Source organism: Cynocephalus volans, chromosome 8 (genome assembly GCF_027409185.1).
Source record: "Cynocephalus volans isolate mCynVol1 chromosome 8, mCynVol1.pri, whole genome shotgun sequence".
Lineage (NCBI taxonomy): Eukaryota > Metazoa > Chordata > Mammalia > Dermoptera > Cynocephalidae > Cynocephalus > Cynocephalus volans.
In genome coordinates, this window is record NC_084467.1 from 123,928,981 (window position 1) to 123,946,521 (window position 17,541).

Genomic DNA, 17,541 nt, shown 5'->3' on the forward strand with positions numbered 1-17,541 from the left:
ACCTATACTTTCACCTGAGCATCATTTCTAAGGTGTCTTTCAAGGGATTCGTTTCTTTGTTTTTGTTTGTGGTTTTTTTGGCAAGGAACTGAATCTGACCCTTGCTAGCTTATTTATATGGGGATATTGATTGGAAAGCTATTGGTTAGCTCACTGGAAGAGAACGCAGGAGATCCCAGTTTAGGAAAAGCAGCAACCAGAGTAATTCCAAAGGTCCAGAAAGAATCTCTGAGTTGACCTCTCTGATTGCCTTTCCCAGGAACCTCCTTCTTGTTCTCTCTACTGCAATGGCCATGATCCAGTGAACCTTTGATCTAATCCTTGCTGCAGGACTGAATTCTATTTGGCCTTTGTTACTAAAAGGTTATGCCAGTTTTATCTTTTTCATTTGGGAATGAAAAGAATTCCCTTTTCAACCTTCCATTTCCTGAGTTTTGAGACTCTCTCTACTCCCTTTCATTATTGTTTGCAAGACAATCAATTCTTTATGAGCTCATCTCTTTCTTTAATACCTTATCAGTTGCAACCAACAACAGCCAACACATTATACTAATGGTTTGTTTTTCGAGCCTCTTTCCCTAGAACTACACTGTATTAAATATAATATCTGCCTTCATATTATCACAGGCAACAGTTTCACAAAAAGGAAAAACACATTTTTTTCAGCACATAACACAGATAGTCATTCTGCCAGCTTCCACACGGTGTCCTTACCATCTGCTAACTAAATACTAAGCCAAGATCACATATTTTAAAATTTTGTTACAGAAGCACCCAACTTTCAGGTACTATTTTCTGTATCAGTCAGCTAGATGAGATTATGCTCAATAACAAACAACTCTGAAATCTTAGGAGTCTAAAACAAAATTTACATCTCATTCATGTACATGTTGATCTGATTCATGTCACTGTCACTCTGAAATCCAGGTGGACAAAGCAGTCACTAACTGCAGCACAGCCATTTGCCATGACAGGGGGAAAGAAAGAGGATATTGCAACATTGGCTCACTGGTCAAAGTCATGACTAACTTCAAAGAAGGTGAGGAAGCAAAATTTTTTCAGGTTTTCAGAAGGCAGAGAGCTAGAAATACTGGGTGAACAGCACTAATGACTACCATACCTTATTTTTTGTTAATCCACTCAGATTCAAAGATTCAGGAAAGAGAGTCACATCACCTAACTTGGGCTAAATGTACACTTTGTGGCTAGGACACAGCAGCCCAGCAAGGCTGACATTTCCATCAAGACCATGCACAATGGAGAAAAGATCATTTCCCAAAAGTAAATCAGACTACTGGCACCAAATAGAGAGTTAATGGATGCACAGAGAACAAAAATAAAACCAACCAACAAGCAAAAAATGTTACTATGCATCTTCTATTGACCTCACAGAAAATATTCTTCCTGCTCAAGGTTAATTACCCTCTCTGTATGTTTGAAATAACTCTCTCATGTATCCCTTATAGACCTCTTTTGGAAAAATGTTCCCTGAAAGTCTTGTTCAGCACTGTGCATTTTAAATTCTTTTCCTAATGATAACATGGTTTTAACTCTCCCTGCCCATGACCTCCAAACCTGTATAATCAACTGCCTACTAAGACATTTTTACTGGTATGTTATAAAATTATCTAAAACCAAACTCATATCTTACCGTAGTCCAGAATTATTCTTCCTTCTATGTTCTTTATAAAGATTAGTGACACAGGCTGCCATTTATTCAGTCCTTTATTCAGAAACCTGCAAGCAATCCTAGACACTTCCTTTTGTTTTAACCCTCTCTCCATATCCAATGAGTCAGTAATCCTGTTGATTTTACCTCCTAAACATTTCTCAAATCTGTTCTCTTCATCCTTACAATAGTTTCCTTAGTTGAGTGTGCGTGCGTGTGTGCGTGTGTGTGTGTGTGTGTGTCTGTGTTGTATATTTTTTAAATAGCCTACTACATTTCCCTCTTCTGGCCCTGCCCTCTCCAATGACCACAAAATTATGTTTCAAAAATTTCAAGGTAGTAATAATCTTATAATCTCTCACTTAAAATTCTTCGGTGTTTACAGAAGAATCTCCAAGCTCCTTAACATGGTACTTCATCCTCTCCAGTCATGGCCCCTTGCCTACCTCTTCAGTTTCATCTAATGTTACTTACCTGCATGCAGCTTAGTGCACAAACATCCCTGAGCACAAAACATGGATTCAGACCCTCCATCATTGCTACATGCTCTGAGCTCCTCCTGAAATTTGATTTCTTTTAGTCCCCCTTGAAAATTTCCAGTGGTCTTTCCATCACAACTAATACCACAGAAATACAAAGAATCATTAGAGACTATTACAAACAACTGTATGACAACAAATTTGAAAATCTGGAAGATATGGATAACTTTCTAGACACATATAAATTACCAAGACTGAACCAAGAAGAGATAGAAAACCTGAACAGACCAATAACAAGCAAGGAGATTGAAGCAGTAATTAGCAATCTTCCAAAAAAAAAAAAAATTCTGGGTCCAGATAGATTTACAGCTGAATTCTATCAAACTTTTAAAGAGGAGTTAATACCAATTCTCCTCAAACTATTCCAAACAATTGAAACAGATGCTACTCTCCCAAACTCATTCTATGAGGCCAACATAACTCTGATACCAAAACCAGATAAAGACACAACAGAAAAAGAAAATTATAGGCCAATATCCTTGATGAACCTAAATGCTAAAATTTTCAACAAAATATTAGCAATCAGAATACAGCAACATATTTAAAAAATTATACACTATGATCAAGTGGGATTCATCCCAGGGATGCAAGGATGGTTCAACATACTAAAGTCAATAAATGTAGTACATCACATCAACAAACTCAAGGATAAAGACCATATGATCATCTCAATAGATGCTGAAAAAGCATTTGACAAAATTCAACATTCCTTCATGATAAAGACTCTCAACAAATTAGGTATAGAAGAAAAATACCTTAATGCAATAAAAGCCATTTATGACAAGCCTACTGCCAGTATTATTCTGAATGGGGAAAAATTAAAGGCCTTCCCCTTAAGGACAGGAACAAGACAAGGATGTTCACTTTCACCACTTCTATTCAACATAGTACTAGAGGTACTAGCCAGAGCAATCAGGCAAGAGAAAGAAGTAAAGGAAATCCAGATTAGAAAAGATGAAGTCAAACTTTCCCTATTTGCAGATGACATGATACTATATATAGAAAAACCTAAAGACCCTATCAAAAAACTCCTAGAGCTGGTTAATAACTTCAGTAACATTGAATAATGTTACTTCAGTAACATTTATTTATATAAAATAAATGCTCCCAAATCGGTAGTGTTTACATACTCGAATAATGAATTAACAGAAAGAAAAGTAAAGAAAGCTCATTTACAATTGTCACCAAAATATATGATACCTAGGGATCAGTTTAACCAAGGAGGTGAAAGACCTCTACAATGAGAATTACAAACCACTTCTGAAAGAAATTAAAGAAGACACAAAAAGATGGAAAGATATTCCATGCTATTGGATTGGAAGAATTAACATTGTGAAAATGTCTATACTACCCAAAGCGATCTACAGACTCAATGCAATCCCCATAAAAATACCAATGTCATTCTTCACAGAAATGGAAAAAACAATCTTACCTTTCATACAGAAAAACAAAAGACCCTGAATAACCAAAGCAATCTTGAGCAAAAAAAAAAAAAAAAAAAACTGGAGGCATAACTCTGCCTGACTTCAAATTATACTACAAAGCTGTTATAACCAAAACAGCATGGTACTGATATAAAAATAGACATTCAGACCAGTGGAGTAGAACAGAGAACACAGAAATCAATCCTCAGGCTTATAGCCAACTGATATTGGACAAAGGCAACAAAAATCTACATTGGGGAAAAGATTGCCTCTTCAACAAGTGGTGCTGGGAAAATTGGATATCCATATGCAAAAGAATGAAACTAGATATGCATCTCTCACCATACACTAAATCAACTTTAAATGGATTAAAGACCTAGGTATAAGACCCAAAACTATAAAATTACTAAGGGAAAATATAGGTGAAACACTTCAGCAGTTAGGTCAGGGCACAGGCTTTATGAACATGAGCCCAAAAGCACAAGCAGCAAAAGAAAAAATAAACAAATAGGACTATATCAAACTGAAAAGTTTCTGCACGGCAAAAGAAACAATCAACAGAGTGAAACGACAACCTACAGAGTGGGAGGAAATTTTTGCTAACTATGCATCTGACAAGGGACTAATATCCAGAATATACATAGAACTCAAGCAATTATACAGTAAAAAAATAAATGACCCAATTCAAAATTGGGCAAAGGAACTGAAAAGACATTTTTCAAAGGAAGACAAGCAAATGGCCAACAGAGACATGAAAAAATGCTCAATGTCATTAGTCATCAGGGCAATGCAAATTAAAACCACATTGAGATACCACCTCACTCCAGTTAGACTGGCTATAATCTAAAAGATGGTGAATAACAAATGCTTGCAAGGGTGTGGAGAGAAGGGAACACTACTGCACTGTTGGTGGGACTGTAAATTAGAAAACCACTTTGGAAAACAAGTTGGAGTTTTCTGGTACAACTACAGATAGATCTTCCATATGATCCAGCAATCCCTCTTCTGGGTATATACCCAGAGGGATGGAAATCATCATGTTGAAGAGATACGTGCACTCCCATGTTTATTGGAGCTCTGTTTACAATAGCCGAGATACGGAATCAATCTAAATGTCCATCAATAGATGACTGGATAAGGAAACTGTGGTATATATACACTATGGAATACTACTCTGCCATAAAAAAGAATGAAATTCTCTCATTTGCAACAACATGGCATTAAACTTGCAGAGGGAGAGAATATACCTTTGGATACAAAGTGGAGTGGGGGCAAAGGGAGAGGGGGAGGGAGGTTGAGGATAACTGGGTGGATGACATGGGGTAAAAATGCAATTTGTGGTAATGGGTATGCTGCCAGTATGGATCTGGCCTTCACATCTTGGGCATGAGGGGGGACAATCAGCTTTGCATCTCATGAATATTCATAACTAATATAAATAAATACCATCTGTATCAAAAAAATGTAGTGGTATCTTACACTCATATGAACTTGAAACTTTTCAAAGTTCTTGCACAGTCCTTCCTTTCATCCCCTGAACAACGCCACATGGAATACTTGGGATATCACTATGCAAATTTTACAAATGAGAAAGCTGAAAGTCAGGACGTATGTGTAGTTATTCGACCTCCAGCAGACCGGATAACTGAATCTAAGATCTCCTGAGTCTTGGTCCTGACATTTCCTTCTGTATCATACGATCATCCTTTATGTTGCTCTGAGTTGTTTATTCGATGCTGGAAAAACTACCCCTACCTAGAAAAATGTATGTAATAACTGTCCTCATGTATAGCTTAAAGCAATGGAATTTATGTCATGGATAGTACCCCAGATGAACAGAAGGAATTAAGTGTAGTCTTAAAAATAATGAGCCTTACCTAAATGTAGTACATCCTTTTTTTAAAAGCAACACTTTGCTCTTTAGTGTTTATTACATGTATCTAATTTTTGTCAATTTTTATTCCTTAATATTTTTATATATCTCACATGTATATGATTTTTTTCTCCCAAGTCATATAATGCTGTTTTTCGGGGCCTTCTCTTCATCCAGATTCCTTTAGTTGTGTTGTCTGTTTTGTCCTCCGAAAGTTTCTCTTCCCAACCCCTTTCTTGTTTGTTTTAATTTTGTTTGTTTCCCTTTTGTTATGTTGTGTTTTCAGTTTCTGTGACCTTCCTCCTGTTGTGATATAATTACTAGTATCACTTTGGGTCTGTCACTATAAACAGGATCCCAACCTCTTCAGAGGTCTGTCCCTTCATAAGGAAGTGAGTCCAATGCCTCCATCTTGTTGGGCAATATCACAGAAAATTGACAGTGAAATATGTTTTTTTCAAAGAAAAGCAAACCCAACGCTACATCTGATCAGACCTAACACACTCTTTGTTGTGTTACTGAATCCTGGAGCCATCGACTTGTCTCCTATAGGAGACACCTGAACACGGAAGGCCTGGGATATACAAATCTCTGACCAGCAACACTTCGAAGGAGATGCCAGCCTTCAGAGACTACCCTTTCCCTGATCATTATCCCAACTATTTGCACAATTCCAAAATGATGGAGTACCTCAGAACGTATGCCAGGCATTTTCACCTTATGAAACACATCCAGTTCCTGGTAAGGAATGAAAACGGTGCTCATCACCTGCAGATTGGTAAAGTCAATGCCTGTGCAAGTCACAGCAAGGTGAGGCCCATTTTCAGTTTGTATTTTCCATCACAATTCCAGGAGACATATTGTGTCTCCCGTCAGTCTCAAGATTAGTAAAGGGATTTTTTTGGTCTTATTTTTTCCCCACAGGAAAAGCATTGTCTTATGGTTTGAAACTGAAATCTAGTTTCCAAATAATTTCACTAAACATAAAATATAGGTTGTAAAAAACTTTTTTTTAAGTATTTTGTTCTCCAAGGAACCTTGATCTCTGGAAAGGGATAGTTTTAGGAAGTTTATGTGCACAAAATTCCCAAAGATCCAGGAGTTATGAATACAAGAAGGTACCACCTATTTTATTTGTGAAGACACAGAATTTTAGGAAAAATGCTGTAAAACTAAGGCTCTGTTTCTTTGTTCCCAGTCAGAGGTGTGCAGTGTTAGGAAGCACCCTGATTTTTCATCCTCTGACCAGTGGGATATTGTAGTAGAAACTGATGGGAAGCAGTAAACCGATGGCTTTGATGGGATCATGATTTGTAGTGGCCATTACACTGAACAGCATGTGCCCTTAAAGGATTTTCCAGGTATTTAACCAATGAGTATGTAAGAAAAATCTTTGCATTCTAAGAATGATAATGCCTGCAATATTATAGGCATTGGATAGAAATGTTTACATGGTACCACTGGAATACACAAGAGGGTGTAGTAACTTTCCAGCACAGTCATGAAAGATCTGATAATAGAAGTAAACTTGAACTGCAAACTAAGAGTTCCTCATGCAAATTGAAGTCTGGGGACAGGTATTCCAACAAGAGACAGCAAGATGTGGAAAGCAATAGAGTGTACATATGTAATCGAGGGAGCTCAGGGAACAATGCACACTTGGTGTGGCTGGAGCAGGTGAGTGTGCAAAGAGAGGTATGTAAGAGGCAATGAAAGACCACTGAAGTGTGTGTGTGTGTGTGTGTGTGTGTGTGTCTGTGTGTCTGTGTGTCTGTGTGTGTGTACTGTATGTATGTGTGTTATGTTTGTGGAGGGTGGATACACGGTCATATATTTGTTTCATAAAAATCAGTCTTGCAGTGATATTAAAGATTAATTGATGGGGAGAAGGAAGTAAAGCAGGAAGATCAATAAAGAGAGTTTTTTAACAGTCCATTGAAGTCATGATGAAGGCTTCAAATAAAGTAATGGGAGCAGGACTCAAAAGAACAGGACAAAATTCCAGGAGATATTTTAGAGGCCATTGCAAGACTCAATGAATGATCAAATAAATAATTCTATGGATAGAAATAATAATTCAGCCAAAAATAATTTTAGGCTGTTGGCCAACATTATATAATATTTTTGAAATATCATCAAATTTTTCTTCAGGATGCTTTGAAACCTCTAATACTCTAGACTTATATTGTTCAGTAGAGTAGCTGCTAGCCACATTGGCTTTCAGGCACTTGAAATGTGGATTATATGAATTGAGATGTGCGTTCAGTATAAAACACACCCCAGATTTTGAAGACAGTAAAAATGTGTAAAATAGCTCATTAATACCTTTTTATACTGATTATAAATTGACAACATTTTAGAAATGTTTACTTAAATAAAATATATTATTAAAATTAACATCATTTTTATAAGCTTTTTTCACATGGCTACTAGAAACTTTAAAATTGCATATGTGGTTTGTATTAAATTTCTTTTGGACAGCACTGCTGTATACTACTAAGTATCTTTACGTATTTTTGAAACCCATGTACAGAATCACAAAAATAGAAGAACAGCTCCTCATATCAGTAGAGAGTTAAAAAAAAAAAAAAAGACAATAAGCTCCAAAGGTGACAGGAGTCATCATACTGAGCAAATTTAAAACTGGATTTTTTAAAGGAAACATTACTATGCTTTGATTTTAATCTATTGTCTTAGCCATGTCATCATTACTGTTGGTTATTCTGTCCCTTGGAAAATCTCATTCTATAATATTGTCAGCAACTGACCAACCAATAAAGAAGAGATTTAAATAACATAGTTACTTAACGGTTAGCTCACTTGGCTGGAACGTGGTGTTACAACACCAAGGTCAAGGGTTCAGATCCCCATACCAGCCAGCTGCCAAAATAAATAAATAAATAACATACACTTCAAGTTCAGAAGCAGATTTTGCAAAACAGCCTTTCCCATTTCTGTTTGTGATTTGAGGGATTCTACCCCTTCCCCCACAGGGATCAGGAATTTCAGAGGTCTATATCTACACAATTGGGCATACACACACCCAGACAATTTTGTGGGGAAGAGAGTTGTTGTGATCGGCATCGGGAATTCTAGAGCAGATGTAGCTGGAGAGATCAGTCGTGTTGCTGAACAGGTTTGGCATTATGAAATGATTGGGTTCTCTGGTATAACCTTGATACCTGCAGAGTGTGGACCACAGTGAGTCTACACTTCTGCTAGCAGTGATATCCCAAACTTGCCTGCTAGCTCTCCAACCTGGCAATGGCATTTTTTTCTTCTGATTGTATATGAATGAAAGAATGTAGACAACCAAATAATAATATCCTTCCACATCATAATGCATTAGAGTCATAAAAGAAAGCAATCACATTGGCTTCAGATATCTTGGCAATTATCTAGATGTAGCTGTATATTAGAGAAATAAAAAATTTTCAAACTGAAATGACTTTTACAAAAAACACAATTTTTTTTATATTGGAAATAAAGGTTAAACAGAGAAAAATATAAACAAGCATGAGTGAAAATGCACTGCTGATACATGAATAAGTTGCTAGGAATAGGATAGAAATTCTGTGGGCTTGCACTGACTGCGAGAAAATGAAGAGTAGGAAAAGGGGAGATATTTTTTCTCTGCAGGGAATGTTATTGACACCTAAAGAGCACAGAGGGATCACTTTCCACCATTCACATTATTTTCAGTTTTAATTCAGGATTTCCAGGAAAAAGACACAACATTTTTAATACTTAAAGTCTTTCATATGGATGATATTCAATCAACCATTTTGAGAGCTACCTTACCCATGCCAAGGACTATGTACAAAACACAATGATAAACGAGTCATAATATCTATGGTTAAAGATCTCACAGCTAGTAATTTTATTTTCACAAAAAACTTGTAGCTTTCTTTAAAGTCTCAGTAAAATGATGCAAAAATAGAGAATAAAAATTTTTTTCAAAATGTATCGTCTATTTTCCATGGACTTTACACTTTTCACATTGAATTTTCCATTTGTAAATGTGAAAAAATTCACAGTGTGAATTTTCTCATTGTATTTTTGTTGTTTTCCCAGATTTTGCATCCAGATATTTCTCCATAAGTCTAAATCGTATAATGATAGAGCTGAGAGGGAACACGGATACTAACTTGTAGCTCACAACATAATAACTTATGTGTGTTAACTTTTTTTCATATTCTGAGACCTGAGAGATTCCAGATATCTAGCACAGCTACAGTAAACACTAAAGTGTAAATAAGTCCACAAGAATCAATAAGTGAATTAAAAAGACTTTAAGAAACTATACCTAAGAAATACTTACTGAGTGAGAAAGGAGGAAGAGGATCAGGCAGAATGAGGTAGGTGATGTGGGAAGTTAATCCTATTCACTCGACAATTTAGAAAAAACACACCTGAGGTTCTGAGATAAGAAATAAAATTATTTGGAAACAACTTCTCTTCTACAGGTTTTCCTCAGCACAAGATGAGGTGCATGGATATGGAACACAGTTTGGGATAAGGGAAATTCCTTTGATATCACACTCTTCACCCATTATAATAGAATAGTCCAAAAATTCTCTCCCACATTCATGATCAACAGATGGGCAGAGAATAAATTGAATGCAAGATTTAACCATGCCAATTATGGGCTACTACCTCAACACAGGTAATGCCTAGGATTTAAAACAAGTAGACAATATTTTTGTTTTGGGGTTTTTTTTGCGGCTAACTGGTACGGGGATCCGAACCTGTGACCTTGGTGTTACCAGGACCAAGGCAGAAAATATTTTTAAGCAACTAGACTAGCCAGCAGAATCTATAAGCTATACGTAAGTAATAAGAATTAAAGGGTACCATTCTAACTCTTGATGGAATTTATTTTAATTGGAAATATCCAAGATATTTTCTTCCTACCAGTAGTTCCTGGTCATTCTACTGAGGTTTAAGAAAAAGGTATGGAGGATGGGGAGTGGGAGAGTAGAGACTTAAATACTTATTTTACTTGAGACTCATCCTGTCTAACTATCCCACCCTTTATTGCCTCTTGTTCACTGTCATCTGTCAGCTACTTCCTGTCCACTCCCTAAATTCAAAATTATGATTCCATTGTCACCCTCAGCCCTACTATCAACCAGGACACTTTCAATGTCTGTCTGTGTGTGACCACCCAATACTCATGCAGTGCAGCCTCTTGACTTCCTCAGCTGCATTGGCCTCCTGTCCTCCTCCACACGAGCCATCCACACCTATGCTTGTCTGGAACTTACCACCCAGAACTACAGTGCATCTAGATGTCATTCCAGGACCTATTCTGTGATTGCAACCTCTTACCTTTACTGTCACCCCCCATACCCTAATCCGTCCTTGACCTTCTCCAGTCCTCTCATCCCACATCTTCCTCCTCTTGTCCCTCCACCTTTATGGCCACTCTTCTATCTTCTTTCTTGGTCCTTTTCCTTCACCTGTCACTTAAAATTTGGTGTGATCCATGTGTCCATTCTTGCTCCTCTCCCTTTCTCACTGTACACAGCTCATGGCTACTATATGTATATGCAAGAGAGAATAAAAGCCTGAATTAATGGAGAAGCAGTCAGAACAAATTAGTTTGAAGAAGCATCTAGAAGGGAAAACATGCGTAGCTTCATAAGTAACTGATCTAGGATGTGAGACTACAGATTCTTTCCTAGGGAAAAATTATTCATAAGATAGAAGATATATGTATTAATAGTAAAGTAGACCTGAGAATATGGCTTCCTGCTACTAAATTGTAGCTGAAAACTTAAAGGTCTGTGTGTCACTGAGCACAGATTTTTCCAATGAAGACTTCACACTTAAATCCATGAGGTTGCACCTTGTAGGCCCTTGAAAAATAGTAATGATCAGTTGCTGTCAATCTTTACATAATCTCAAGTGCAAATAGATATGTTAAAAATCAAAACATTTTATTTCTGGTAAAAATACTATTAGCTAAAATGTATATTTAATGTGTATTATCACCTGACTAGCACAATCGACCTGGTTGTTACATTATCATTAGTTTTACAGATTAGGAAACTGAGTCTGAACTGTTACATATCTTGTCCAAAGTTTCACAGCTAGTAAGTGGCAGGACTAGTATTGAAATCCAGTTCTGACTCTAGAAATCAAGTTCTTAACCAATAAACCATATAACCTTTCTAGAGAGGCCATAATGAGTATTAAAATTGTTGAAACACTGTAGTGGTTCCTTGAGTATTTACTTACCACAACTTCTTTATGAGTAAGATTTATACTCATTTCTTGATATTACACTCCTTTTGCAGATTTCTCAGCCCTCAAGCTACATTCAGTGAAGATCTGCCAAATCACATAATTTCTGGAAGAGTGCTGGTGAAACCAAATGTGAAGGAGTTCACTGAGACATCAGCCGTCTTTGAGGGTGGTACTGAGAACGTTGATACTGTTATCTTTGCCACAGGCTACACTTTCTCTTTCCCTTTCTTGGAGGGCGATCTGGCAATCCTGGACGGCCAGCGCTCCATGTTTAAGCTTTCTTCCCTCCTCAGCTAGAGAAGCCAACACTGGCTTTCATGGGCATCCTCCAGCCAGTGGGAGCCACCATTCCCACTTCAGAACTCCAGAGCTGATGGGCTGTATGTGTATTCAAGGGTATGTACTGATCTTCTACATGAGCAAGATAAGTTCCTAATTGTGCACTAAGATTTTAAGGACACTCAGAAGATCTGTTCAATATATCTTCTCCCTTGCTCTATCAAAGTACCTGCAATTTCACCATTAGAAATTAATATGGACTTTCTAGATTTTGATTTTTAATTTTTAAGAGAATCTTATTAAAATAAAAGCATTCAAGGAATTTTTAAAAAGTGAAATTGTAATCAGGGTACATTTGCATATTGGGTATCCAATTTGTTTGGTTCTTTCTAGCAGAAAGCTAATACAGGGTAAGGCTTTATAGAAACAGAATGGGGAAGGTAGGAAAACAAACAAAGGAGAACATACCTATGAACGTATTTTGGAAATGTGAAGAAGTTATTTTACTTTGCTGGCCCATTCCAAGTGTTTTAGTTCATTTTGTGTTGCTATAACAGAAATATCTGAGACTGGGTAATTTATAAAGAACAGAGGTTTATTTGGCTTACGATTCTGGGACAGCTGCATCTGGCACAGGCCTCAGGCTGCTTCTACTCAGAACGGAAAGTGGCAGGCAGCCGGCGGGTACAAGCAGATCACATGGTGAGAGGAAGCAAGAGAGAGGAAGCGAGAGAGTGAGAGGAGGTGCCAGGGTCTTTTTAAGCAACGAGCTCTCACGGGAACTAATAGAGCAAGAGCTCACTCATTAATCCCCCCTCCCCCAGGGAGAGCATTAATCCATTCATGAGGGATCCACCCAATGACTCAATCAGTTTCCAACACTGCCACATTGGAAATCAAATTTCCATGAGTTTTGGAGGGGACAACACATCCAAACTACATCATTCCACCCCTGGCCCCCCAAAACTCATGTCACTCTCATATACAAAGTAGAATCACCAAGTATGTGGCTCATGTTCTTAACACATTTCCAAAGTCCTTACCCAAATTGATGCTCCTGAACAAAACAAAATTGGTAGCAGAAAGAAATCAGGATCAAGTTTGGTAGAACTGCACTGCAGTTTCTGAGAACCAGAGTAGATTGATTAAATCAGATGGAGAACTTTCCCTCACATTCCTAAGTAACTTCTATAAAGTTCTCCATGCTCTAATTAATGAGAAGTCAGAATTCTACCTAATCCATTCTTCCCGGATGGATCAGAATGTGATACAAAGTAGTGGATATCCTCACTGAACCCTCTACATTCTGAGGCATAAAATTATCAATTAGGAGAGTCAAGAATTTATAAGATGCACTGCTGTTCATTAAATGAGGCCTGAGTACATATCGAGGTGGCTTAGGTTGTTTCTGTATCTTGCCTCATTCATTTTCTGAAGCCATGTATTTATTCCCTTGAGATCATTTCTAGTGATAACTCATTTTATTCTCATTCAAGAATTTCTATAGCATAGCTGTACTTTAGGTATGTTGGTTTTCGTGTGTATATCATGCTCTTCTTTCTTCTAAGCATGTATTTTCTTTGCTTACTTTCACCATGGATCCATGCCCAGAAATATGAGTACCAATAAATGACATCAATGGGTTGTAGAAAAATGACAAATGAATGACAAGATGGTGACCATATGAGAGAGGAGTTAAACAATCATTTATCATACTTATTATATTTAGGGTTTTCTACTTATACCTAGTTGCCTTTTTGTAAACTAAAATTTTTTCAAGATTGATTTTAGTGTAATATGTTCATAGAAAAGTGCACATATTATAAATGTACGGCTTGCTGAATTTCCAGAAATTGAACACATACATTCACTCAACCATCATTTAGAATTAAAAAACAAAAAACAGAACATGACCAGCACTCAGAAGATCCCCTTGCACTCTTTTCCAGCCTCTCTATCCCCAGCACCACCGAGGGTAACTACGATCCTAATTTCTAACAGCAGCAATTAGTTTCACTTTCATCCTTTATATAAGTGGAATCATAAAATATGTGTTCTGTTGTGTTTAGCTTCTTTCATTCAACATATTTGTGAGATTCAGTCATATTTTGCAATTATTTATTTTCACTGCTACATAGTATTTCATATACTTATCCATTTGATATATGAATATGAATATATTATCCATTCTATGTTGATAGACATTTAGAACTATTATAAACACTGATGCCATGACCAGTCTAGCACATGTTCTTTGTTGAATACATATATTTGTGTTCAGTATGTACCTAGAAGAATAATTGTCACTTCACAAGGTATGCATATATATAAAGTAACCCTTTAATGTACTGGATGACCTCTCTGGTCTGCAAGGCTGTTCCTTTCATGCTTTAAATACTCATCCTCTCAATCAGGCTTTGTAAGACATTTGACAGTACTCATAAGGAGACTATACTTTTGTACCAACAGGTATGTGGCACCCAATGAAGCAATGAAGGAAATAATTTAGAAGTCAATAGACCAACCTCTCCTTGTCCTGTTCCCCAATTTTATTGTGTTTTTTCCCACTCTAACCTTCACTTTATGTTCTCTCTCTCCCTGACACACACATACATCACCTTTTTTTATTGCTTGCTTTTCATCTTACAAAATGCAATTATTACAGTCTTGGCACATTTTCCATCATTGCATATTTTGTAAATACATAGTGAGAACTGAGGTTTTTCCAAACTCTCTGAGGACTGAGAAAAATTGTTTTTAAGACATGAGCTCAATGCCAGAGCCTGTTCAGATAATGAAAGAGACTTTTGAGGCAGGTTATGATAGAATTTGAGGATCTCTGGAAGATTAAAAAGATGTCAAGGGGAATTCTTCATATTCAAGAATTTTGATTATAGATTTGAATTAAGAAACAACTAAAAAACCTACTTCTCTTCTGGAAGGCGAACTCCCCTTCCTGAAAACCTGAGAATGAAAGAAAGAAAAATATCTTCCTTGGAATTTTTTTTTTTTTTTAAATCAAGGGCTTTGGTTATGCATTCCATAGAGATTTGGTTTTTAACTATTTTCTTTCAAAACCATTCTTTTCGCTTATTTGTCTCCCCCAGCCTTCCTGACGGTCCTAAATTTTCTCTTTTTCTTAGGACTGAGAAAATTACCCTTGGCATGACAGCTGATATCAACAGGAGATGAATGAAAATGGTGAAAGAGTAAGAAATTTAATTGCTGGTTAAAGTAAATGAAACCTGTATAAACAGAGTTATTTGATTTTTCTCATTACACAGTTTGTGCCTAAATGAGATCTCCTAAGATAATTTTAATTCACTGACTGCAGGGCAAAAAAATGTACATGAGGTAAAAAAAAAAAAAAAAATGCCTGGCTATGGGACATAAATCTCATCATATGTTTAACAGCTGTAGATGCTGAGTCTGTGCAATGAGCAATCTCCAAAAGCGAGGACCATCAAGAAACACAAAAAGGAATTAATAGTTCCTTTATTCATTGTAAGAACTGGAATCACAAAAACTACATGAGAAATTAACTAAATTCAGAATCTAAGGAAAAGAAAAATACTGTTCAAATGTATGATCAAGTAAAAAGTAGCTTAAGAAGGTACACATTTATTTCAATTTGTTAAACACCTACACTCTGTGCACTTTGCAACAAACTTACCTTCTATGAGCACCCTTAGGGGAACTTTGGAAGAAATGATAAAGTAACTTGATTACAATTTCATAACTAAACCAAGAATATAGACTGTAAAACTAACTGTGATATGTAAATAGTTATATTTCCTGTGATCTTATGTCTCTACTCAAGTTTATTCTTGGTAGTTGATGTTGGTAAAATAAATGTATTTTAAAAAATTTATTTATTGAATCAAAATCGATTATACATATTTTTCAGGTTGAACATTGAGGTATGTTGATCAAAACAATATTACTAGCATATATATTGTTACAAATCATAATTATTCTTTATGCCCCTTGTCCAATCTCTCCACATCTCCCATTCTCTCCCCACTCCAATTGCCCTAGATTTCTTTTCTGCTTCTGAAAGAGTAATGGTTACTCTGTTAATTTGTTGCCCAGATGATCTGTCCAATGCTGAGAAGTGTGATCAGGTCCCCCAGTATTATCATAGAGCAGATGCTTCTTCTGTCACTCTGAAATGGGCTTTGTGGAGAGAGACGTCCTCTTCTTTTCTTTGTTTCTGCTGGTGACTCTCCTTATGTCAATGCACTCCAGTGGTTGGCGGAGCATCTGCGTGGTGGTTGTGGTGTCTAGCCGCTTTCACGGCAGCCATGGTTATTGTGGTGGCTGTGGTGGGCCACCTACATGGAGGTGAAGTTTTTGGCATGCTCCTTGGCACTGGTAGTGTGCCTGGTTGTGGGGGTTGTCTGGTCCGCTTCTCCATGCCTCCGGTCCCTGGGCAGGCCCTGAGGCACTGGCTCCATGTGCCTAGTTGTGACAGGAGGGTCTGATCCCCTTCTCCATACCTCAGGTCACTGCGCAGGCCCCGAGGTGCTGGTGCAGTGTACCTGGTTGTGGGAGGAGGGTCCGGTTCCCTTTGCCATGCCCTGGGTCCCTGGGCAGGCCCCGAGGAGCTGGCGTGGCATGCCTGGCTGTGGGAGGAGGGTCTGGTCCCCTTCTCCATGTCTCGGGTCCTAGGACATGCTCTGAAGTGCTGGCACAGTGTACCTGGTTGTGGGATGGTGGTCCAGTCCCCTTCTCCATGCCCCAGGTCCCCAGGTGGGCCCTGAGGTGCTGGCATGGTGTGCCTGGTTGAGAGAGGGCAGTCCGGTCCCCTTCTCCATGTCTCAGGTCATTGGGCAGGACCCAAGGTGCTGGCTCAGTGTGCCTGGTTGTGAGAGGGGGGTCCAGTCCCCTTCTCCATGCTTCGGGTCCCTGGGTGGGCCCTGAGGTGCTGGCATGGTGTGCCTGGTTGTGGGAGAGAGGCCCGGTCCCCTTCTCCATGCCTCGGGTCCCCAGGTGGCCACGAGGCACTGGCACAGTTAGAGTGGAAGTGGGAGTGGGGTCCGGTCCCTGGATCCAAGCCTCTGATTCCCAGGCAGGCCCCAAGGTGCTGGTGGCATGCCTGGGCCGGGACTATTTTTTGTCCTTTGCTTCTAATACGGGGGAACTTCCTGTGGGAACCAGTACTTGAGCTGTGTGGTTGAGCTAAATTGCTGCTTTGCTGCTATTTCCCTAGGGAAGGCTTTTTGTGCAGCTCAGCATTTAATGGTTGATCTTATAGGTACTTCTGACTCTCCAGAGACCAGTGGATCTGTGATCTTTGGAATCTCTGATCTGGGCCTGAGTCTTTTCATCAAACTGCACCCCATGCAATTCTGTATTCTTGACCAGTCTCCTCTGAGTTATCCTGTGCTGATTGGGGTACGGGTTGGCTGTCCTTGCTGTGTCCCAGTGTTCTCCTGGTGGGCCTGTCTCCCCTACTGCCTGTGCTCCAAACACTTCCCATTGGGACAGGCCCTGCACCGGTCC

At 38.2% G+C, this 17,541-nt stretch overlaps 1 pseudogene; it reads left to right on the plus strand.

The window, feature by feature from the left end:
- Positions 1-5,180: 5,180 nt before the first annotated feature.
- Positions 5,181-17,541, plus strand: part of LOC134384376 (flavin-containing monooxygenase 5-like) — a 108,507-nt pseudogene continuing 96,146 nt past the window's right edge.